The following is a 24787-nucleotide window of genomic DNA, read 5'->3' on the forward strand; positions in this document are numbered from 1 at the left end:
GCTGATAAACTGCAGTTTATTGGCGTTTTGGATTTTTTTTTTAAAGCCCATAAACTGAACTCTATGTTAGCCTATGTGCCCATGCACACCCGGGCGTTTTTTAGTGTTAATGAGCTTTGGAGTTTATTGGCTTTTTTCTGAACGCCCGAAATGTGCGTTCAAAGTTGCTGTTTTTTGGCGGGGAAAAATGCAAAACACTGAAAACGTTGAAAAACGCTTAAAAACGTTCAAAAACGCCGGTGACAGCATTTTTTTTGCGTTTTTTAATCCATTGAAAAAAGAAAAAAAGTGAAAATAAAAATAAAAAGCTACACTGAAAAACGCTATTGCAAAAACGCTAAAAAACATTGAAAGGCTCCCTGCAAAGCTACTGGCGTTTTTTATGGCTTTTATCAGCTTCAGTGTGCATGGAGCCTTGCATTGAGGTTAATAGGCAGAACTGAACAAATGCTAGGCATCGCTCCAAGCAATAATGCTGATTCCCCCCCCCCCCCCTTTTTGTTCCTTGCACACAGTTGGGTATTATTTGCAAAGTGAAATTTCACCTCATTCACTAATCACAAAGTGCAACTTCCCCCACAAAGTGCTTAGCCTATTTGTCTTTATTATAATCCCCTCCCTATGTGTGTCTATGAAAATGTTTCCTTTAATGTGCATTCAGCAAAAACAAAATGCAAATAAAAGAAAGTTGATGGATCCCCCGCCCGGGATTGATGGATCTCTCTCTCTCTCCGGTGTACAATGCGATCTGATGGAGGAACGAAGGGTCCTCTCGGGGAGGGGAGGCCACGCCCTGCTGTCAGTACGGGGTGTGGCGGGGGGCGTGGCGTCCCGGGAGCTGTCCGCACAGCGTGGCGCTGATCGCAGACGCCGATCCTCCTGACTCCGGCTCGCGGCTCCCCCTATTCGCTCAGCCGGCCGGCAGCCCCTTTAAGGGAAGCAGAGTGGTGTGTGCGGGGACGGCGGAGCAGCGGCGTGTTCCCGTGATTGGAAGTGATGGCTGAAGGATTTATCTTCCAGCATTAACTTGGAGCGGCGAGGAGATTTCACAAAGCCTCTCGCCATCTGCCCCTGGATGCCACTGGGGAGGGGAGCTCAGCCGTCCTGCCCGGAGTTGGACTTTATACCGGACACCGAGAAAAAGTTTACTTGTGGCTGCAGGAGACCCGCCGCTCTGTGGATGTGAGCTGAACGAGAGTCCTCCGGACCTGGCATCCAGGTGAGCCGGGCATAGGGCGTGCTGGGCATGGAGGGGGCATGAAGGAGTGTGCAGGACATGAAGGAGGTCATGGAGGGGTACAGAACATAAAGTAGGACAAAGAGCATGGTGGGCACAGGACATGGAGGAGGGTACAGGGCATGATGGGCACAGGACACGAAGGAAGGTACAGAACAAGGTGAGCACAGAGCATGAATAAGGGTATAGGACATGGTGGGCACATGACATCAATAAGGGTAAAGAACATGGTGGGCACAGGACATGAAGGAGGGTGCAGGGCATGGTGGGCACAGGACATGAATTGGGTGCAGGGCATGGTGGGCACAAGGCATGAAGGAGGGCATGGTGGACACTGGACATGAAGAAGTGTACAGAACATGATGGGCACAGGACATGAATACGGGTGCAGACATGAATACGGGTGCAGGACATGGTGGGCATAGGACATGGTAGGCACAGGACATGAAGGAGAGTGCAGGAGATAAAGAAGGGCATGGGACATGAAGATGAGCACAGGACATAAAGGAGGACTCAGGGCATAAAGATGGGCATGGAAGTAGGAAAAAGAGACATGAAAGTGGACACAGGACACGAAGGTTGACATAGGACATGGTGGGCACAGAACACAAAGGAGGGTACAGGGCACGGCAGGCACAGGACACGAATAAAGGTACAGGGCATGGTGGGCACAGGCCATGAATGAGGGTACATGACATGGTGGGCACAGGACATGAAGGAGGGTGCAGGACATGGTGAGCACAAGACATGAAGGAGGGCATGGTGGGCACAGGACACCAGGGTGCAGGAGATAAAGATGGGAATTGGACTTGAAAATGAGCACATGACATTAAGGAGGACTCAGGGCATAAAGGTGGGAACACTACATGCAAGTGGGCAAAAGAGGCATGAAGGTGGACACAGGACATGGAAGTTGGCAAAAGAGGCATGAAGGTGGACATAGGACATGGTGGGTCACGACATGAAGGAGGGTACAAGACATGGTGGGCACAGGATATGGATGAGGGTGCAGGGGATAAAGGTGGGCATAGGACTTGATGATGAGCACAGGACATAAAGGAGGACTCGGGGCATAAAAGTGGGCACTACATAAAAGTGGGAAAAAGAGGCATGATGGTGGACACAGCACATGAAGATGAGCAGAGTACATAAAGGTGGGCACAGGGCATGAATGTTGGAATAGAACATGGTGGGCACAGGTCATGAAGGACGACACAGGGCATGAAGGTAGGCATGGGACATAAAGATGGGAACAGGTCATGAAGATGGGCACAGGGCATTAAAATGAGCATAGGACATAAAGAAGGGAACATGACATGAGGATGGGAATACAACCTGCAGAAGAACAGGTCAACCACTCCCTGGCACTGGGGAGCCCACATTTAAACCCCCTTCCATAGTTCACCTGGTACCTTCTGGTCAGTCCATTGCCCCCATCACATATCCTCTTCTCATAGCAGAAAACTACATTTACATGTACTTGGATTATTGTATTTATAGTAATCTGAGATTACTCTGCTCTCTCATGGTTTAACTCATCATAGACAAGTCTCTTTTTTGCCAACTTTTTGGGCTTCCAGCACATAATGTGAGTTTGGAGCACATGCTGCAGTGACCACTATATCACTGGAATATTCAACGTCATAGATAGGGTTACATCTACCTCTGTAGGTCTTACACAAATGCCCATTTATCTCATACCTGGCATGTATCCTTTTCAGATCTATCTATCTATCTATCTATCTATCTATCTATCTATCTATCTATCTATCTATCTATCTCTATCTCTCTTTCACACACTCTCTCTCTCTCTATCTTTTTACTGCACCTTGGCTGTATACATAGTCAATGGACAGCGCAAAACTGATTGAATATCTAAAATGTCTTTATGTAATATAGACTTGTCCCAAACAGAAGACATGCATTTTTCATTAGTATGAAGTTTTAACAGTTATATCCAAAGCACTACATTTTTGCATAATAAAACTGCTGGTGATGTTTCAGAGCTCCATGTATTGCAACTCATATTCATTCACCTATTTATTTAAATGCATTAGCAGGTAGGTGTATTAGGTAAAGGAGTAAAAAAGCAATAACATACAGCAGCTTTTATTTTGTAACTGCTATCCAGACTTCAGTTTAATTTAATAAGCACTGTGTAGTTCTGAATATATTCTTGTAAAAGTCCACTAAGTTATTGGAGTTTGTTCACTGGGTCCCATGTGCAGCGTGCATGCTGTGAAAACCAAATACCATGGCTAGGCAGATATAGATAAAGATCTATATCTATATATAGAGATGAAGATATATCTATGTCTATAGCTATATATATCTATATATTATGTAGTTATTTATATCTATATTAAAGAATATATATATATATATATATATATATATATATATATATAGTGGCATTCATGAGTTAAACATCTATGTACTGCATCCGTCATCAAACAAATGGCAAGTCCAGGGCCCTTTAAATTTGTATTTAACTCTTTGGCCACCAAGAGGTGAACACAACCCCAGAACAGCAAGCCAGCCCCTTCCCTGGCAGGCATAAGGTACCTGCACCTGATTTAGAGGAATGTGATGTGAATGGGGCTCAGGATATAAAACAGCAGGCATTGTAATAAAGGGATTGTAGTCTCCACATTACACACATGCAGCCTAGATATAGCTGTAATGTCAGATTAGATTGTTTGGGAGCTCTCCTACTGCTAGTGGATCAGTTCATAGAAACATTTGCAGTGCAAGCAGATTCTCCCCAGATTGACAAATAAACAGCGGCTCTGCTACTTGATCTGCATATTAAGCTATTTTATTACATATTCTGATTTGCATTCCTCCTTTCAGTACAGTCATTTCTGCTGCTCCCTGAGTTTTCTAAACTATTAGCAGCACCCTCTGTGTACCACACACTCCCACCACAGCTTCCCACTATTACTATACGGGGGATAGATAGATAGATAGATAGATAGATATTGGTTGGATATCTATATCGGCTGATAGTTGGATGATTGAATAGATAGATAGGCAGATAGATAGATAGATAGATAGGTAGATAGATAGAATGCATACAAATGTGATAGATAGATAGATAGATAGATAGATAGATAGATAGATAGATAGATAGATAGATAGATAGATAGATAATGGGGTAGATAGATATTGGTTGGATATCTATATAGGTAGATAGTTGGATAATTGAATAGATATAGATGCATATAGATAGATAGATAGATAGATAGGTAGATAGATACAATGCATGCAAATGTGATAGATAGATAGACGATAGGTAGATTATAGGGTAGATAGATATTGGTTGGATATCTATATAGGTAGATAGTTGGATGGATAGATAGATAGATATATAGATAGAATGCATGCAAATGTAATAGATAGATAGATAGATAGATAGATAGATAGATAGATAATGGGGTAGATAGATATTGGTTGGATATCTATATAGGTAGATAGTTGGATAATTGAATAGATATAGATGCATATAGATAGATGGATAAATAGATAGATAGGTAGATAGATACAATGCATGCAAATGTGATAGATAGATAGACGATAGGTAGATTATGGGGTAGATAGATATTGGTTGGATATCTATATAGGTAGATAGTTGGATGGATAGATAGATAGATAGATATATAGATAGAATGCATGCAAATGTGATAGATAGATAGATAGATAGATAGATAGAAGATGGATAGATAGATATATAATGGGGTAGGTAGATATTGGTTGGATATCTATATAGGTAGATAGTTGGATAATTGAATAGATAGATAGAATGCATGCAAATGTGATAGATAGATAGATAGATAGATAGACGATATGTAGATTATGGGGTATATATTGGATATATATTGGTTGGATATCTATATAGGTAGATAGTTGGACAATTTTATATATAGATAGATAGATAGATAGATAGAATGCATGCAAATGTGATAAATAGATAGATAGATAGAAGATAGATAGATAGATAATGGGGTAGATAGATATTGGTTGGATATCTATATAGGTAGATAGTTGGACAATTGAATAGATAGATAGATAGATAGATAGATAGATAGCTAGATAGATAGATAGATAGAATGCATGCAAATGTGATAGATAGAAGATAGATAGATAGATAGATAATGGGGTAGGTATATTGGTTGGATATATATATAGGTAGATAGTTGGATAATTGAGTAGATAGATAGACAGATGGATAACTAGATAGATAGATAGATAGATAGACTGACAGAGACAGTAAAGATGAAATATATGAATTAATAAGTGGTTAGAGACATAGATATATGGATAGATAAATGAGTAAATAGATAGATATTGGTTGGATATCTTTATAGATAGATAGTTAGATGAATAAATAAATAGATAGACAGACAGATGGCATAACCAGACTGATAGAGACAGCAGAGATGAAATATATGAATTTATAAGTGGTTAGATGGATAGATAGATAGATAGATAGATAGATAGATAGATAGATAGATAGATAGATAGATAGATAGATAAAATACATATGAATAAAGGGAAACATATACTTTATTGGTGTAGATAGATAGAATGCATGCAAATGTGATAGATAGATAGAATACATATGAATAAAGGGAAACATACTTTATTGGTGTAGATAGATGGATAGATAGATAGATGGATAGACTGGACAGCTAGATATATACATAGAGTGATGCAGAGATAATAATGCAAGTGGATAATTTTTTTGGGTTCCATAAGTCTGTCCAATTCCTAAAATACTATCCAATTCCTCTGCATAATAATAAATCACTCCTCCAGGAATGTGTGTCACATTTAAAATATTTATATGATTTAACTCTGTAATCAGGCTCCCGGCTGAGGGGGAATGAATCTCTGCGCTCAGTGTGAGAGAACAGAGTCTGGAAGGCACAGAACTTTTTAGGAACCCGTACTTCCAGCATCATCTTCCCTATAAAAGTCAAGCTTGTTCCCTACACACAAACCATAAATATAAGACATATAAAAAGGTAAACATAAATTCATCATAGTCCACTTAAAAGAACAGCTTATACCTAGAGAACATTCTATACTGTACCATCCCTGGATATGTCTCTTTAGAGGCCTAAAGGGCAGCTTCATAAAATATAAAGGTTGGTTCCCATGAAGGAGATTTATTAGATTGGAATCTTATTTCCGGCACACAGTGACCTGTGCAGCAAATTCCTAGAGAAATTCTGTATATCGCAGTTTTAAGTGTTAGCTTACTGTGCAAATGACACATAACACATTTACACGACACATAGATATCTTTTCTATTCCCTTTTTTCATCATCATGAAGACGTCAAAACTATTTTCCACTGTTTATCACTCAGCACCAGCAGTGTGCGTTTAAAGAAGAAAACACAATTCTTACATTGTTTGCGATACTTCTACATTACTGCAGTCTTGTATTGCAAGTAAAAGATTCATTTTAAGTGACTCTAACTGGTGTTTGATGGCAGGAAAAGGTTAATGGAAGAAGAGATGTCTACAAAAAATATTCAGTCAATACAAGGAAGAGAAAAAAAACCTAGGAGACTCGGTTACAATCTAATTTTGTGTTCACAATACTTTGCTTATCAGTCCCCAGTGGTGAGTAAGTTCTCCTAAAAGGAGGGAACAGGGATCGATCCTCTGCTTCCAGTGTATGCCTGGCTGGCATCTAATAATGCCTGCTGAAAATTTATATGTCACCGGCAAAATTCAGCCTGATGAATGGAGCTTGGAGGGAGAGAGGGCAGCAAAAGCTAAACTTTCTCAGCTGTCACGATGACTCCCGACGCTGCTGACCGGCGGCGTCATTTGTGCGCTATTATTTACAAAACGTTACAACAGCTTGAATCAGGCTCAGTAATGCTATGTGCCAGAGAGACAGAGGGGGTGATTACACTGCATGTGGTATTACAGTAAATGGTGTCCTCCTTACAGAATACAAAAAATGCTTGCAATAAAAAGAAGAAAAAAAAAAGAATTGGGCCTTCAAAAATATACTGCAATGACTGATAATGTATAGGAAGTAAATGCATTGCCGGTGAGATATATAGAGAGATACTCAGAAGACAGGCAATGCGAAAAGAGAGAGATGGATGGATAGAGACATAAAGAGACCGATAGAGATAGATAGATAGATAGATAGATAGATAGATAGATAGATAGATAGAAAGAATACATAGGTAGATAATTGATAGATGATGGATGGATGGATTAATACATACTCACAGTCATGAAAGAACCCATGCTATAAGGCCAATGTAAATAATTAAAAAAATATTAATACGATAGATAGATAGAATACACAGGTAGATAATTGATAGATGATGGATTAATACATACTCACAGTCATGAAAGAACTCATGCTATAAGGCCAATGTAAATAATTAAAAAATTATTAATACGAACGATAGATAGATAGATGATGGATGGATACTTGGTCATAAAAGTTCTCTCAAATGAATGCTTTAAGGCCCATGTAAATAATTTGTTATTACTACAATAAATAGATGGGTAGATAGATAGACAGATAAATTGACAGATAGATAATGAATAGATAGATAATAAATGGATAGATAGATAATGAATGGATAGATAATTGATGGACGATGGGTAGATAGATAGATGGATAGATAGAAAGTTATTTGATGGGTGATGGATAGATAGATAAATAAAGAGAGAGAGAAAGAAACATAGATAGATAGATAATGAATGGATAAATAGATAGATAATGAATGGATAGAAACATTGATAGACAATTAATGGACAATGGATGGATAGATAGATAGATAATGAATGGATAGATAGATAGATAGTTACGTAGATTATTGATAGACAATGGATGGACGGACGGATGAATAGATGTATAGATAGATAGATAAAGAATGGATAGATAGATAATTGATAGAAAATAGATAAATAGTTGGGTAGATTATTGATAGACAATGGATGGACGGACGGATGGATAGATGTATAGATGGATAGATAGATAGATAAAGAATGGATAGATAGATAATTGATGGATAGATAGATAGATAGAAAATAGATAAATAGATAGTTGGGTAGATTATTGATAGACAATAGATGGACGGACGGATGGATATATAGATAGATGGATAGATAGATAATTGATGGATAGATAGATAGAAAATAGATAGTTGGGTAGATTATTGATAGACGGATGGATGGATGGACACATAGATAGCTATATAGATAATTGTATGCAAGGATGGATAGATGGATACGCACAGTCATAACAGTAACCACAAATTATTTAAAAGTTATTACTACAATACATAATCGATGGATACATAGATAATTGATATATATGAAATATACATGAGATAGATAGATGGGTATACACATATTATTAATTTTATACATACATATTATATAGACTATGCTTGTAGAGTACATCTTGTTCCGGGTCTGGTAGTTAAGGGGTTACCATTGAGCAGTAATGTGTTTGCCATTTCCTCCGCTCTCCTGAGAGATGTATAGATATTATCTACTGGAGCCAAAAACAATAAAATAAATGTATTTACTGATCACCATAAAGTAGAATCTTATATACATGCCAAGCATGAGCTGGAATAACATGCTGAAACTTATAGTTCCTTCACCGCTGGTTGCCCTTCCTTTCCTTAAAGGGATATTTGTACACCTGGTTTTACAATAAATAATGCATTGTACACTCTCTTACATGTTCACTTACTACCTCCACTCCCTGGCTCCATCCCCTATATACAATCATTATTTTATGAGCTAGAACCCACTCTGCGCTCTCACCGAGTCATAACTGGGGTCTGCACTTTCACAGCAATAAGAATGGATACAAAGAGGAAAACCATTGCTGCTGTTAGAAGAAAACTCAGAGTTTATTAGGGAGAAAATGTACTTTCAGAAACAGTGCAATCTGTCTGGGGCCAAAAAAGTAGTTGGGTGGATAAAGATTTTTTTCCAAAGGATGAAACGACTCTATCAGAATGAAGCAAATGACATATAGGATTAGCAGATTACTCTTTTAGGATATATACTGTTACTCTATATATAAAAATATTTATACTGTATGGGGCAGATCCACAGAGCGAGTACCCCGGCGTATCTACTGATACTCCCGCGTACTTTCAAATTACCCGCGTCGTATCTCTGTTTTGAATCCTCAAAACAAGATACGACGGCATCTGGGTTAGATCCGACAGTTGTACGTCTTTGTACGCCTTCGGATCTAAGATGCAATACTTCGGCGTCCGCTGGGTGGCGTTCCCGTCGTTTTCCGCGTCGAGTATGCAAATTAGCTATTTCCGACGATCCACGAACGTACGAGCGGCCGTCGCATTTTTTTACGTCGTCTCTAGTCGGCTTTTTTCGGTGTATAGTTAAAGCTGCTATTCTGTGGCGTATAGTTAAACCTGCTATATTAAGTATGGCCATCGTTCCCGCGTTTAATTTGAATTTTTTTTTTGTTTGCGTAAGTCGTCCGTGAATCGGGATGAAAGTAATTCACGTCTAGGTTAAAAAAAATGACGTCATTTAGCGCAATGCACGGCGGGAAATTTAGGGACGGCGCATGCGCAGTTTGTTCAGCGCGGGGACGCGCTTCATTTAAATGAAACAAGCCCCCTAATCGCCGATTTGAATTACGCGCCGTTACGGCGCGAGAGATAGACTACGCCGCCGTAACTTACGGCGCAAAATCTTTATGGATTCGAACCAAACCCGGGAAAGTTACGGCGGCGTAGCGTATCTCACATACGCTGCGCGGGTGCAGATCTCTGTGGATCTGCCCCCATATGTTTAAAGATAGATAGATATTTAACTTTGTTTTTAATGGCTTTTGTTAGTTGTAATTGTATGTGTGCAGGTAGGCAGTCATATTTTATAAATACATACCAGGGTATGTACATACCCATTTTGTTTTATATAACACGGACATTATTTGCCCTTAATGTGTATGTAAACCCTTTTTTTAATACATTGCAGCTTATTAGTCCTTCGATGTGGCGGCTGCATTCGTTTTTTTTCCTTTGTTTTGTTGCCTTTATTTTCACCTAGTGTTCCTGCCAGGAGCACACTTCCTGTCCTAGGGTGGCAATGCTCACTGTACTGTACCAATAGAGCAGGATTGTTACCCTAGGATGAGACTATAGAACACGCAGAACCTTTTCTTCTCTAGAACATAAAGGTGGGGGGGGGGGGGGGGGTTCTGTAGTGCACAGAGAAAGCTGGAAACAATGATAACGGCTAACAGCACAGGCAGTAGAGGAAGTTATCATCTTACTAGATTTTTGGCAGGATCAATAGACGTTTTCTGCACCTATCAAACAGACGTAACATAACACTTTCATTGGTATATAACAGACCAAAAAGAAACAAATAAGAGAAGCTCATTGTCTGGATTTCCGAACACTTTAAGTGTTAGAAAAACATTATATTTTGCTTTTTGATTAGCGTTCTAATAATAGATTTTTTTTTTTTTTAAATAGCGGTCATTCAGAAAGAAGGCTGTTTGCACTGTCTTCCATATAACTAGCCGCTAGATGTGAAATACGATCGTTGAACTTTGGCAAGACAAGCAAATGAAATTGTGAACATTCCACTAATATTACATTCAGGAGAAGGTTAAAAAAGCTCAAATTGCGTATCATGCAGAAAAAAATAAAACAAACAAACATATTTTTCTTATTTATTTAGATTTGTGTTTGCATTCTCAGAAACTATTTATTTTCTTTTGTTTTGTTACCTTTTTAGATAACTTTATTATTATTATCATTATGATCTGTTATTATTATATAGTGATATATTTTATGCATAGTTGACTTCTTGTCTAGGAGTTCAGTTCAAAACAAGACATCAGCCTCTCCCCAGCCTGAGATGACAGGAGGGATTATCCAGCTGGATGCATTCTCCCCTTTCTTTGCATTTATTCATATAATGTGAAATCCACGTATAGGATATATATAAACTCAATTGTTATATTTATTTAGGATAAATCATATTTCAAAAGGCAACTTGTGACAATAGAAACATGAGAATTTTTATAAATTGGTCATTAACCACTTAAGGACCGGACCAATATGCTGCTAAATGACCCAAGGGGTTTTTACAATTCGGCACTGCGTCGCTTTAACAGACAATTGCGCGGTCGTGCGACGTGGCTCCCAAACAAAATTGGCGTCCTTTTCCCCCCACAAATAGAGCTTTCTTTTGGTGGAATTTGATCACCTCTGCGGTTTTTATTTTTTGCGCTATAAACAAAAATAGAGCGACAATTTTGAAAAAAATGCAATATTTTTTACTTTTTGCTATAATAAATATCCCCCAAAAACATATATAAAAAATTTTTTTTTCCTCAGTTTAGGCCGATCCGTATTCTTCTACCTATTTTTGGTAAAAAAAAATCGCAATAAGCGTTTATCAATTGTTTTGCGCAAAATTTATAGCGTTTACAAAATAGGGGATAGTTTTTTTTTTTTTTTTTTACTACTAATGGCGGCGATCAGTGATTTTTTTTATGACTGCGACATTATGGCGGACACTTCGGACAATTTTGACACATTTTTGGGACAATTGTCATTTTCACAGCAAAAAATGCATTTAAATTGCATTGTTTATTGTGAAAATGACAGTTGCAGTTTGGGAGTTGACCACAGGGGGCTCTGTAGGAGTTAGGGTTCACCTAGTGTGTGTTTACAACTGTAGGGGGGTGTGGCTGTAGGACTGACGTCATCGATCGAGTCTCCCTATAAAAGTGATCACTCGATCGATGCAGCCGCCACAGTGAAGCACGGGGAAGCCGTGTTTGCATACGGCTCTCCCCGTTCTTCAGCTCCGGGGAGCGATCGCGACGGAGCGGCTATAAATGAATAGCCGCGCCGTCGTCCCGGATCGCTCCCCGCGGGAATCCGACCGCCGCATGTAGCGGGGGGGGGGGGGTCCCGATCGGACCCCGACCCGCGGAAAGGCAGGGACGTACAGGTACGCCAATGTGCCTGTACGTGCCATTCTGCCGACGTATATCTACATGCGGTGGTCGGGAAATGGTTAAAGGTGCAGTCTTCGGGGCTGTCATGCTGATCCTCTGGAACAAGCATGCAGGCAGTGAAGTCTGACAAAGTTATAACTGAGTAATGAAATCAGAGCCTGTGCTTTTAAAAAATCACATTAGCAGTGGTAACTTTCCTATGCTTATTTTAACATGTTATCCTAAAATTTAGTGGCCCCGTATAATATAATTTCCAGGGATTTAGGCATATTTTATAAGGCAGCGCAGAGAACCCTAGTGATGTTTAATGATCAGTAACAACTATTAACCAATCAACTTTCGCCTTTCAAAACAGGACATTGAACGATTATTTGTGATTGGTGGTCTTTGATTACTGGCACTTTGTACATTGTTAGACCCCATACACACTATACAACTTTTGTGGTCTGATTTCCTTTAGATTTACCAAAACCATGTAGTACAAGGGCCTTCCCGATTGCATACAAATTGAAACTCTTAAGGTTTGACCTCATATTATATGGTTTTGGTAAATCTGAAAAAAAAAAAAAAAAATCTACAGAAAATTGTATAGTGTGTATGCAGCGTTGCCCTGTGACAGCTCTGGCCTGAACGTGAACATTTGAATAGGTGATGGTTATTTAGATAATAATAACAAATAAATGATATATATATATATCTCTCTATCTATCTATATCTATATATACATACACACACAGTATATTAGCATTGTTCCATTATGGCTAATTCACATCCATGCACACACAGTGATGTATTTAGTATGAGATTGTGCATTTTTAAATCATGTTAATGTACAATATGTGCAGCATTACCTAGATTCAGGTACGGCGGCGCATCTTTCCGGCGGCATAGCGTATCGTATTTACGCTACGCCGCCGTAAGTCAGAGAGGCAAGTGCTGTATTCACAAAGCACTTGCCTCCTAACTTACGGCGGCGTATCGTTAATGGGGCCGACGTAAGCGCGCCTAATTCAAAGGAGGATAAGGGGGCATGTTTTATGTAAATTATTGGTGACCCGACGTGATTGACGATGCGCCGTCCGTGTACATATCCCAGTGTGCATTGCTCCAAAGTACGCCGCAAGGACGTATTGGTTTTGACGTGAACGTAAATTACGTCCAGCCCCATTCACGGACGACTTACGCAAATGACATAAAATTTTCAAATTTCGACGCGGGAACGACGGCCATACTTAACATTGACTAGGCCAACTAGGGGCAGCTTTATCTTTACGCGGCGTATCTCATACGGAAACGGCGTATCTTTACTGCGACGGGCGCACGTACGTTTGTGAATCGGCGTATCTAATCATTTACATATTCTACGCCGAACTCAACGGAAGCGCCACCTAGCGGCCAGCGTAAAAATTGCACCCTAAGATACGACGGCGTATCTTAGCCTAATTTAAGCGTATCTGCTTTACTGCATATACAAACTGATTTTACTGTTGTGGGTTTAGTAGCACTTTAGGCCTTTAGAACTACTTTGATCTTGAGTTATTTTTAATGTTCAGCTGCTAAAGAGGGGTAAACATGCAAAAAAGTGCATATGGCTCCACCTATTGGCTGGAAGTTAAAATGGTATATGTTTTTATGCAATAAATGATATCTTCCTAACAAAATACCTATTTGTATTTGTAGCTTTTCTTTATCCTGACCACAATAATAACAAAACAATATACAGTGAGGAAAATAAGTATTTGAACACCCTGCTATTTTGCAAGTTCTCCCACTTGGAAATCATGGAGGGGTCTGAAATTGTCATCGTAGGTGCATGTCCACTGTGAGAGACATAATCAAAAAAAAAATCCAGAAATCACAATTTATGATTTTTTAACTATTTATTTGTATGATACAGCTGCAAATAAGTATTTGAACACCTGTCTTTCAGCTAGAATTCTGACCCTCAAAGACCTGTTAGTCTGCCTTTAAAATGTCCACCTCCACTCCATTTATTATCCTAAATTAGATGCACCCGTTTGAGGTCATTAGCTGCATAAAGACACCTGTCCACCCCATACAATCAGTAAGAATCCAACTACTAACATGGCCAAGACCAAAGAGCTGTCCAAAGACACTAGAGACAAAATTGTACACCTCCACAAGGCTGGAAAGGGCTACGGGGAAATTGCCAAGCAGCTTGGTGAAAAAAGGTCCACTGTTGGAGCAATCATTAGAAAATGGAAGAAGCTAAACATGACTGTCAATCTCCCTCGGACTGGGGCTCCATGCAAAATCTCACCTCGTGGGGTCTCAATGATCCTAAGAAAGGTGAGAAATCAGCCCAGGTCTACACGGGAGGAGCTGGTCAATGACCTGAAAAGAGCTGGGACCACCGTTTCCAAGGTTACTGTTGGTAATACACTAAGACGTCATGGTTTGAAATCATGCATGGCACGGAAGGTTCCCCTACTTAAACCAGCACATGTCAAGGCCCGTCTTAAGTTTGCCAATGACCATTTGGATGATCCAGAGGAGTCATGGGAGAAAGTCATGTGGTCAGATGAGACCAAAATAGAACTTTTTGGTCATAATTCCACTAACCGTGTTTGGAGGAAGAAGAATGATGAGTACCATCCCAAGAACACCATCCCTACTGTGAAGCATGGGGGTGGTAGCATCATGCTTTGGGGGTGTTTTTCTGCACATGGGACAGGGCGACTGCACTGTATTAAGGAGAGGATGACCGGGGCCATGTATTGCGAGATTTTGGGCAACAACCTCCTTCCCTCAGTTAGAGCTTTGAAGATGGGTCGAGGCTGGGTCTTCCAACATGACAATGACCCGAAGCACACAGCCAGGATAACCAAGGAGTGGCTCTGTAAGAAGCATATCAAGGTTCTGGCGTGGCCTAGCCAGTCTCCAGACCTAAACCCAATAGAGAATCTTTGGAGGGAGCTCAAACTCCGTGTTTCTCAGCGACAGCCCAGAAACCTGACTGATCTAGAGAAGATCTGTGTGGAGGAGTGGGCCAAAATCCCTCCTCCAGTGTGTGCAAACCTGGTGAAAAACTACAAGAAACGTTTGACCTCTGTAATTGCAAACAAAGGCTACTGTACCAAATATTAACATTGATTTTCTCAGGTGTTCAAATACTTATTTGCAGCTGTATCATACAAATAAATAGTTAAAAAAATCATACATTGTGATTTCTGGATTTTTTTATTTTATTATGTCTCTCACAGTGGACATGCACCTACGATAACAATTTCAGACCCCTCCATGATTTCCAAGTGGGAGAACTTGCAAAATAGCAGGGTGTTCAAATACTTATTTTCATCACTGTATATATATATATATATATATATATATAATAAATATATATATATATATATATATATATATATACACATATACACACACATACATACATACATACATACATACATACATACATACAGTTGGACAAAAAGGGATTTAGTCAGCCACCAATTATGCAAGTTCTCCCACTTAAAAAGATGAGAGAGGCCTGTAATTGTCATCATAGGTATACCTCCACTATGAGAGACAAAATGTGGAAACAAATCCAGACAATCACATTGTCTGATTTGGAAATAATTTATGTGCAAATTATGGTGGAAAAATAAGTATTTGGTTAATATCAAAAGTTCATCTCAATACTTTGTTATATATCCTTTGTTGGGGAGGTCAAACGTTTTCTGTAAGTCTTCACATGTTTGTCACACACTGTTGCTGGTATGTTGGCCCATTCCTCCATGCAGATGTCCTCTAGAGCAGTGATGTTTTGGAGCTGTCGCTGGGCAACACAGACTTTCAACTCCCTCCAAAGGTTTTCTATGGGGTTGAGATCTGGAGACTGGCTAGGCCACTCCAGGACCTAGAAATGCTTCTTACAAAGCCACTCCTTTGTTGCCCGGGCGGTGTGTTTGGGATCATTGTCATCCTGAAAGACCCAGCCACGTTTCATCTTCAATGCCCTTGCTGATGGGAGGAGGTTTGCACTCAAATTCTCACGATACATGGCCCCATTCATTCTTTTATGTACAAGGATCAGTTGTCCTGTTCCCTTTGCAGAGAAACAGCCCAAAAGCATGATGTTGCCACCCCCATGCTTCACAGTAGATATGGTGTTTTTGGTTCCAACTCAGCATTCTCTCTCCTCCAAACACGAGTTGTGTTTCTACCAAACAGTTCTACTTTGGTTTCATCTGACCATATGACATTCTCCCAATCCTCTTCTGGATCACCCAAATACTCTCTAGCAAACCTCAGACGGGCCCGGACATGTACTGGCTTAAGCAGGGGGACACGTCTGGCATCGCAGGATCTGAGTCCCTGGCAGCGTAGTGTTTTACTGATGGTAGCCTTTGTTACGTTGGTCCCAGCTATCCGTGTGGTTTTGGGATTTTTGCTCACCGTTCTTGTGATCATTTTGACCCCACGGGGTGAGATCTTGCGTGGAGCCCCAGATCGAGTGAGATTATCAGTGGTCTTGTATGTCTTCCATTTTCTAATTATTGCTTCCACAGTTGATTTCTTCACACCAAGCTGCTTGCCTATTGCAGATTCAGTCTTCCCAGCCTGGCGCAGGTCTACAATTTTGTTTCTGGTGTCTTTCAGCAGCTCTTTGGTGTTCACCATAGTGGAGTTTAGAGTGTGACTGTTTGAGGTTGTGGACAGGTGTCTTTTATACTGATAACAAGTTCAAACAGGTGCCATAAATACAGTAAACGAGTGGAGGACAGAGGAGCCTCTTAAAGAAGAAGATACAGGTCTGTGAGAAACAGAAATCTTGCTTGTTTGTAGGTGACCAAATACTTATTTTTCACCATAATTTGCAAATAAATTCTCTCCAAATCAGACAATGTGATTGTCTGGATTTGTTTCCACATTTTGTCTCTCATAGCTGAGGTATACCTATGATGACACTTGCACAATTGGTGGCTGACTAAATACTTTTTTGCCCCACTGTATGTGTGTGTGTGTATATATATATATATATATATATATATATATATATATATATATATATATACTGTATATATTGTTTTATTTGGTATTATTGTGGTCAGGATAAAAAAAAGCTACAAATAGGTATTGTAACGGTCACCACCGTTTACGACCTTCCATCAACTATGACAGCTTATCGGACACTCCAACCATCCAACAGACATCAGTCATCCCATTACCCAGAATAACGAGACTTGCTCTGTGTTCTGGTTTCAAGTGCAAGACAACTTTAATGGTTAGCTCTCAAGTTTGTATACAGTTTTCAAGGCATGGTTCAGTGATCACAGGAACAATCAAACTCTCCACCCACCCATCACACCCTGGGGGGGCTTCAATACACCTTCAGATGGCTAATTGCTAAACATTCCAGACATGTCGGCGCTGGTCTATAATTATCATGACCTAATCACTCCACCCGAGAAGTCACATTCTTCATTAACAGAATTCAAACAAAACACCATCACACAATGATTTCTTCTCAATCCACATCTTTAGACAGACGGTCCGTCTCCGACAGAAAAGGTATTCACACCTCTGAGCTTCAATAGGCTTTAAACAGTGTTATCACACAATGAAAGGCCTTTCAAGAGCCAGCCTCATTTAACATGTCAACAGTCTACACAGAGAGATGAGTCATAGAATATTCTTTGCAGACATTAAGGAATATACTGTAGATCACTGTCCACACCAAAACAATCCAACATATGTCCCCCATCTCCTGGCTCAATCTGTGCCCAAAAGTCACTCCTGTTACAGGTATTTTGTTAGGAAGATATCATTTATTGCATAAAAACATATACCATTTTAACTTCCAGCCAATAGGTGGAGCCATATGCACTTTTTTGCATGTTTACCCCTCTTTAGAAGCTGAACATTAAAAATAACTCAAGATCAAAGTAGTTATAAAGGCCTTAAGTGCTACTAAACCCACAACAGTAAAATCAGTTTGTATATGCAGTAAAGCATGCTTGTTATACTCCCTGTGGAACCTAAGAGGTTACTCCTCCTCCTTGTGTAAAATGGCTGTTTGATCTTGTCTTCTCTGATCCTCCCCTTCTTCCACTGTAAAATGTTTAAAATTACACTTTGGATAGAATGACCCTTTAGAAATATATGTTCTCTTTCTGAAAAACAGCAAGCAACTGCATATGCTCAGTAGACAGCGTGCCTAGGGCAAAGACGGCCTTTGTGCAGCAAAAGACACTTTTTTTCTGCGAACCGTGTGTCTAAAAATGACTTGTCATTTTATTGTGTATAATCCTACATCCTTCTAGTGATTTGCTGACTAATCGGGGGATATTTGGAAATTTGCATTGCAGGAACTTAATTAAGTCATCTGCATCAACTAATCTGTCATGAATAAATGAATTGACCATAAAACACAATGTCTCGGCCTGTTGGCTCTTTCGGGGTTAATTATTCTATTATCGTAGATTTAATGAGGTTTTCTCTTTTGGCCTCACAGTTTCGCTCTGGTACAAGTAACACTTGTAGATGAAAAGTCTCCTCCATTAATTGGGAACCGCATGAGACAGGGTCACGCAGATGAGCTGGTGGACAGAGACCTCTTTGCAATAAGCTTCCATTGGCGTTATTACAGGGAGGGAGCGAAGGGGAGCTTTGTTTGGGTGATGAGGTGTGGGGCCTAACGCAATCTTGATAACATTCAGATCCTCCAGTAGGAGAGATGGATTTTTGCCTGTTCCAGTCATTTGTCTCAATCAAATGGCCTTCATCTTTGCGAAGGGGTGAAAGAGACCTTAACGTGGATATATGAATGTTATAAGTTAGATCAATGTGTGCATACTATTCCCATAGCACAGAAGCTGCAAAGCCTAATATTTACTCTCGATTTCTTGTGTGTCACCGGTGTGACTCCCTTTACAAGCTCGGCTGTTGTTTAATAATAGACTTCCAGCTTCCCAGTTCTTAAAGGGTACCATAACCAAAAGCTGATCCGTCTATTCTCTACCTGATTTCCTAGCACTGTCCAGCTCTCATTACCAGAGGATTTTACTCTTCATGCCGGATTCCCTTAGTGGGCTAAACTATATTGATATTGTTTAATTGTATTAAAGAATGAGATTAATAATTTGTTGACTCTCAACTACAGTTGATTTTAGTGTGTACAGACATTTGTCAACAAGAGATAGGAAGTAAACCCTCCTATCGTTTTCAGCCAAGGAAGCTGCCATCTTGGCCTGTTTAATCTTCAACCGCCATGATGCCGAGCATGTGATCAGTTATGACACCAGTCATTGGATGGTTTGACAGTTTGAGAGTGCAACCAATTTGACAGTTACATTCCCGGCACGTGTCGGGAATTTAACTGTTTTTTTAAACTGATAAATCGATGAGTTTACTTCTGCTTTAACGTGTTAGGCCCTGTACACACGATCAGTCCAAACTGATGAAAACGGACTGAAGGTCCGTTTCATCGGTTAACCGATAAAGCTGACTGATGGTCTGATGTGCATACACACCATCAGTTCAAAAAACGATCGAGTCCAACGCGGTGACGTAAAACACAACGACGTGCAGAGAAAAATGAAGTTCAAGTGCTTCCAAGCATTCGTCGACTTGATTCTGAGCATGCGCAGGTTTTTAACCGATGCTTTTGCGTACTAACCATCGGTTTTGACCTATCGGTCAGGCGTCCATCGGTTCAATTTTGAAGCAAGTTCTATTTTTTTGGACCGAAGGAGAACAGTCTGATGGGGCCTACACACGGTAGGTTTGGACTGATGAAACGGTCCTTCAGTCCGTTTTCATCGGATTTGACTGATCGTGTGTACAGGGCCTTAGTAAGCAGTAACAAATCTTTAGTGTAGTGCTTGGTTTCAGAAAGCTACCGAAAAGTCAAAAACGAAGGGATGGCGATAAGGCACAAAAATCCAAGAGAAATTTAAAGAGCCATTGGGGGTATTTAACCTGGCGTCAGTTCCTCCTACTGATGTTGCTATGCATACTCTCTGTGTTGCCTAAAACAGCTGCACGTTGGCACAAATGGGCAAGGAGTTTCTTCACATCACATTGTCCTTGATGTTTATTGGATAGTTTCTGATGACCTCCGGTTAAATCAAGAGACATTTATGAGCGCAAGAAGAATGTAGTAAAGGGGACAGCAATTCTATACTGCTGATACAGCAAGACTAGCATGATGTGTGCCATGCTACTTTGTGAGCCCTGGATTAGTGAACCCATTGGAACCACCACCATAACAAAACAGTAACCAAATGATGGTCATGTACATTGGTGGGTGGCTCAGTCTACTATTCCCATTGGCTTCTGTTTTTCATGATCTTGCCTTTTTCACATGTTTTATCTTTACAGTACTGTTCTGCCATATGTTATAATTGTTTTAACTAGGCCTAACATAAAATTGTCCTAAAATACCTTTTATCTCTTTGGAAATGTTCTTCCTGCCTTCCTTCACTAATGCTCTATAATAGCTTTGATGAGTAATGGTCACACTCCTAATCGCAAGTCTCCCTCTACAGATTTATGGTGCAGAGAAAGGGGGGGATATGTCTTACCAGGTCAGAAGGATTACAGAGTGTAATGTAGTTCTAATTCTGGTGCCTACCAGACATTCCTTTTTATCACAAACTTCTAAGCAAGGATAAGACCAGGCACACAAGATAATATTCTTTGTTAAAGAGCATCAAAACTTGTGTGTTAGACTGGTGAAAATCTGACCAAAGCCACGGTTTCCTCTTTTTGCATAGGCTCTCTCCACCTTTGTCTAGGCCAGGGGTCTCCAAACTTGCTAAGCAAAAAGCCAGTTAACTGTCATTCGGGCTATGGGGGGGGCGGGAGCAGACTGTGGCCAGTAGGATTAGAAAACAAGTTGGCGTCAGTGGGAGTATACCATGCCCGCCCCATTATTGGTTTTAGTAGTGGGAGAAATAGTGCCCTATTGATGGTATAAATTAGAGGAATAGTGCCCATTGTTGTTATCAGTGGGAGGAATAGTGCCCCGTCATTAGTATGAGTGGATGGAATGATGCCTCAAGGACCGGATAAAGACAAGCAAAGGCCACATCTGGCCCACAGGCCGCAGTTTGGAGACCACTGGTCTAGGCTCTCTCTCTATATATATGTTGTTAAAGCGGTGGTTCACCCTCCATAAAAACATTTTAGCATAAAATTAGGCTTAGTAGCGCGAGCTACAGTATGCCTGTATTTCTTTTTTTAGCCCCGTACTCACTGTGCACTCGTATATTGAAGATTCCGACTCCCCGTGGGGAATGGGCGTTCCTATCCAGAGGGAAGGTGATTGACGGCCGGCTCTGGCACGTCACGCTCCCCGAAGACAGCCGGAGTAGGTCTCGGCTCTTCACGGCGCTATACGGCGCCTGCGCACAGACTATGCGCAGGCGCCGTGAAGAGCCAAGTCCTATTTCGGCTATTTCCGGAGAAGCGTGACGCGCCAGAGCCGGCCGTCAATCACCTTCCCTCTGGATAGGAACGCCCATTCCCCGCGGGGAGTCGGAATCTTCAATATACGATTGCACAGTGAGTTTTTATAGGGTGAACCCCCGCTTTAAGGTGAAATTCTCATATTATGGCAGTGGTAAACCATGCACGAAAATAAGAAACCCAAGAACAAATAGTTTGTTTTTCCTCATTGCAAACTTAGATGTCATCTACATACCGTTCACAGTTTTTCCAGCCAGTGCCTCACATATCCTGTTCTTTTTCTCAGACTTGTGAGAAGGAAAACATTTTACCTACATATAGAGGCCATGTATGTCAGAATTCCCTTGACAAAACACCTCCTATGCATGATCCCGCACCAGTTCTTTATGTACATCCACTTTTCAACTGTAAATTTACTTAGCGTATAAAAAGTCCTGTGCACAGCTGAGACTAATGAGGTCTCACTACCTGGTGAATTGTGGACCTAGGAAAGAAGACTTTATCCCACCCAAAGCCCAACAAAGCCTCTGGTCTACAGGACCCAAAATACATATAATTAAAATCTGAGAAAAAAAGTTTGTTTCCGCCACATTGCCATAATCCCTGGAGACCTTCACTAGGTGTATGTGAAACCTAGGCGAGTCACTGCCTCACATAATATACAGTATATATACCGGTAGTCATGGTGGACAAATCATTTCTCAGCTTTAATAGGTGGCCAGTGTCTTTTTTTTATTGTTTGCTTATTTTTTCCCCTTCATATCAGCTTTAATATACTCCTTTAATATATACAGTAGACAACAGAAAATTACATTTTTAATTCACTTCCGTTGTGATCTAAATTGCTCTGTGTTGTAAAATATTTAAAACTTGTTAATAACCACTGTCCGAGTCCTCTAGTACAAATGTGTCTTTTATATTAGTTTTATAGATTTTAATTGCAATAACTCCCTTGTTACACTTTGCCTGTTTGCTTAGTATGTTATGTATTTTCACCCCGTTAATGGCCTCAGCCTAGTGTACGGGCTTCAGACGTCAAAGAGAGATAATACTAGGCCTCTGCTGGGCTGGACTGCATTTGTTCAATACAATTTTTATATACAGTGCCTTGCAAAAGTATTTACCCCCCCCCCCCCCCCCGGCTTTTAACCTAGTTTGTTAAATTACAGACTATTTAGTTCAATGTTTTTTTAATCTGAATTATATGTGATGGATCAGAACACAAAAGTCTAAGTTGGTGAAGTAAAATTAGAATAATATATACATAAAACAATTTTTCAGAAATAAAAAACTGATAGTTGGCATATGCGTATGCATTCACCAACTTTGTTATGCAGCCCATAAAAAGCTCTGGTGCAACCAATTACCTTCAGAAGTCACATAATTAGTGAAATGATGTCCACTTGAGTGCAATCTTAGTGTCACATGACCTGTCATTACATATACACACCTTTTTGAAAGGCCCCAGAGGCTGTAACACCTAAGCAAGAGGCACCACTAACCAAACACTGCCATAAGACCAAGGAACTCTCCAAACAAGTAAGGGACAATGTTGTTGAGAAGTACAAGTCAGGGTTAGGTTATAAAAAAATATCCAAATCATTGATGATCCCTAAGAGCGCCATCAAATCTATCATAACCAAATGGAAAGAACATGGCACAACAGCAAACCTGCCAAGAGACGGCCGCACACCAAAACTCACGAACCGGGCATGGAGGGCATTAACCAGAGAGGCAGCACAGAGACCTACGGTAACCCTGGAGGAGCTGCAGAGTTTCATAGCAGAGACTGGAGAATCTGTACATAGGACGAAAATAAGCCGTACGATCCATAGAGTTGGGCTTTATAGCAGAGTGGCCAGAAGAAAGCCATTACTTTCAGCAAAAAAAAAATGCCATGTTTTGAGTTTGCGAAAAGGCATGTGGGAGACTCCCAAAATGATGAGACTAAAATTAAACCTTTTCGCCATCAAAGAAAACACTATGTCTGGCGCAAACCCAACACATCACCAAAAGAACACCATCCCCACAGTGAAACATGGTGGTGGCAGCATCATGCTGTGGGGATGTTTTTCAGCAGTCAGGACTTGGAAACTGGTCAGAGTTGAGGGAAAGATGGAAGGTGATAAATACAGGGATATTCTTGAGCAAAACCTGTACCACTCTGTCTTTGATTTGAGGCTAGGATGGAGGTTCACCTTCCAGCAGGACAATGACCCCAAACACACTGCTGAAGCAACACTTGAGTGGTTTAAGGGGAAACATGTTAATAATGTGTTGAAATGGCCTAGTCAAATCCCAGACCTCAATCCAATAGAAAATCTGTGGTCAGACTTAAAGATTGCTGTTCACAAGTGCAAACCATCCAACTTGAAGGAGCTGGAGCAGTTTTGCAAGGAGGAATGGGCAAAAATCCCAGTGGTACGATGTGGCAAGCTCATAGAGACTTATCCAAAGCGACTTGGAGCTGTGATAGCCACAAAAGGTGGCTCTACAAAGTATTGACTTTAGGGGGGTGAATAGTTATGCAAATTGACTTTTTCTGTTATTTTGTCCTATTTGTTGCTTGCTTCACAATAAAAAAAACATCTTCAAAGTTGTGGGCATGTTCTGTAAATTAAATGATGCAAACCCTCAAACAATCCATGTTAAATCCAGGTTGTGAGGCAACAAAACACAAAAAATGTCAAGGGGGTGAATACTTATGCAAGGCACTGTAAATTGTACATTTAAAGAGCTCCAAGCATAAAAAAATTAAAGTCAGCAGCTACAAATACTATAGCTGCTGAGTTTAATATTAGAACACTTACCTGTCCAGGAATCTAGTGGTGTCTTTACCTGAGACGATTTTTAAATTGGCTATCGGGTCCTGCTGCCACCATCTGCAATAAGAGAAACCAGCAGTGAAGCCTTGTGGCTTGACAGCTTGTTCACTACTGTTCATTTGCGAATCGCCCTGAGCTCTGTGAATGGGTCGGCTGCGGGGAAAGGACGAGGGGGCCAAACTTCCCGGAAAAGTGGGCCGCAAGGAAGTCAGCCGGAAGTGGGAGTGTGTACCTGTCAAAACCAGATACCCGTTCCCCCTCAAAAGGTGCCAAATATG

The 24787-nt window shown here is 40.4% G+C and overlaps 1 protein-coding gene across 4 annotated transcripts in view; it reads left to right on the top strand.

The window, feature by feature from the left end:
- Positions 1 to 836: 836 nt before the first annotated feature.
- Positions 837 to 24787, top strand: part of NTNG2 (netrin G2) — a 188140-nt gene continuing 164189 nt past the window's right edge. For 2 of the 4 annotated variants that reach the window (XM_040324412.1, XM_040324413.1), the window contains exon 1: positions 838 to 1219. The gene's annotated coding sequence lies outside the window, so the exon portion shown is untranslated. Of the gene's footprint in view, positions 1220 to 24787 lie in introns of all 4 variants that reach the window. The other 2 variants (XM_040324411.1, XM_040324415.1) reach the window with 2 other exon arrangements.

The sequence above is a fragment of the Rana temporaria genome, chromosome 9, assembly GCF_905171775.1.
Source record: "Rana temporaria chromosome 9, aRanTem1.1, whole genome shotgun sequence".
Lineage (NCBI taxonomy): Eukaryota > Metazoa > Chordata > Amphibia > Anura > Ranidae > Rana > Rana temporaria.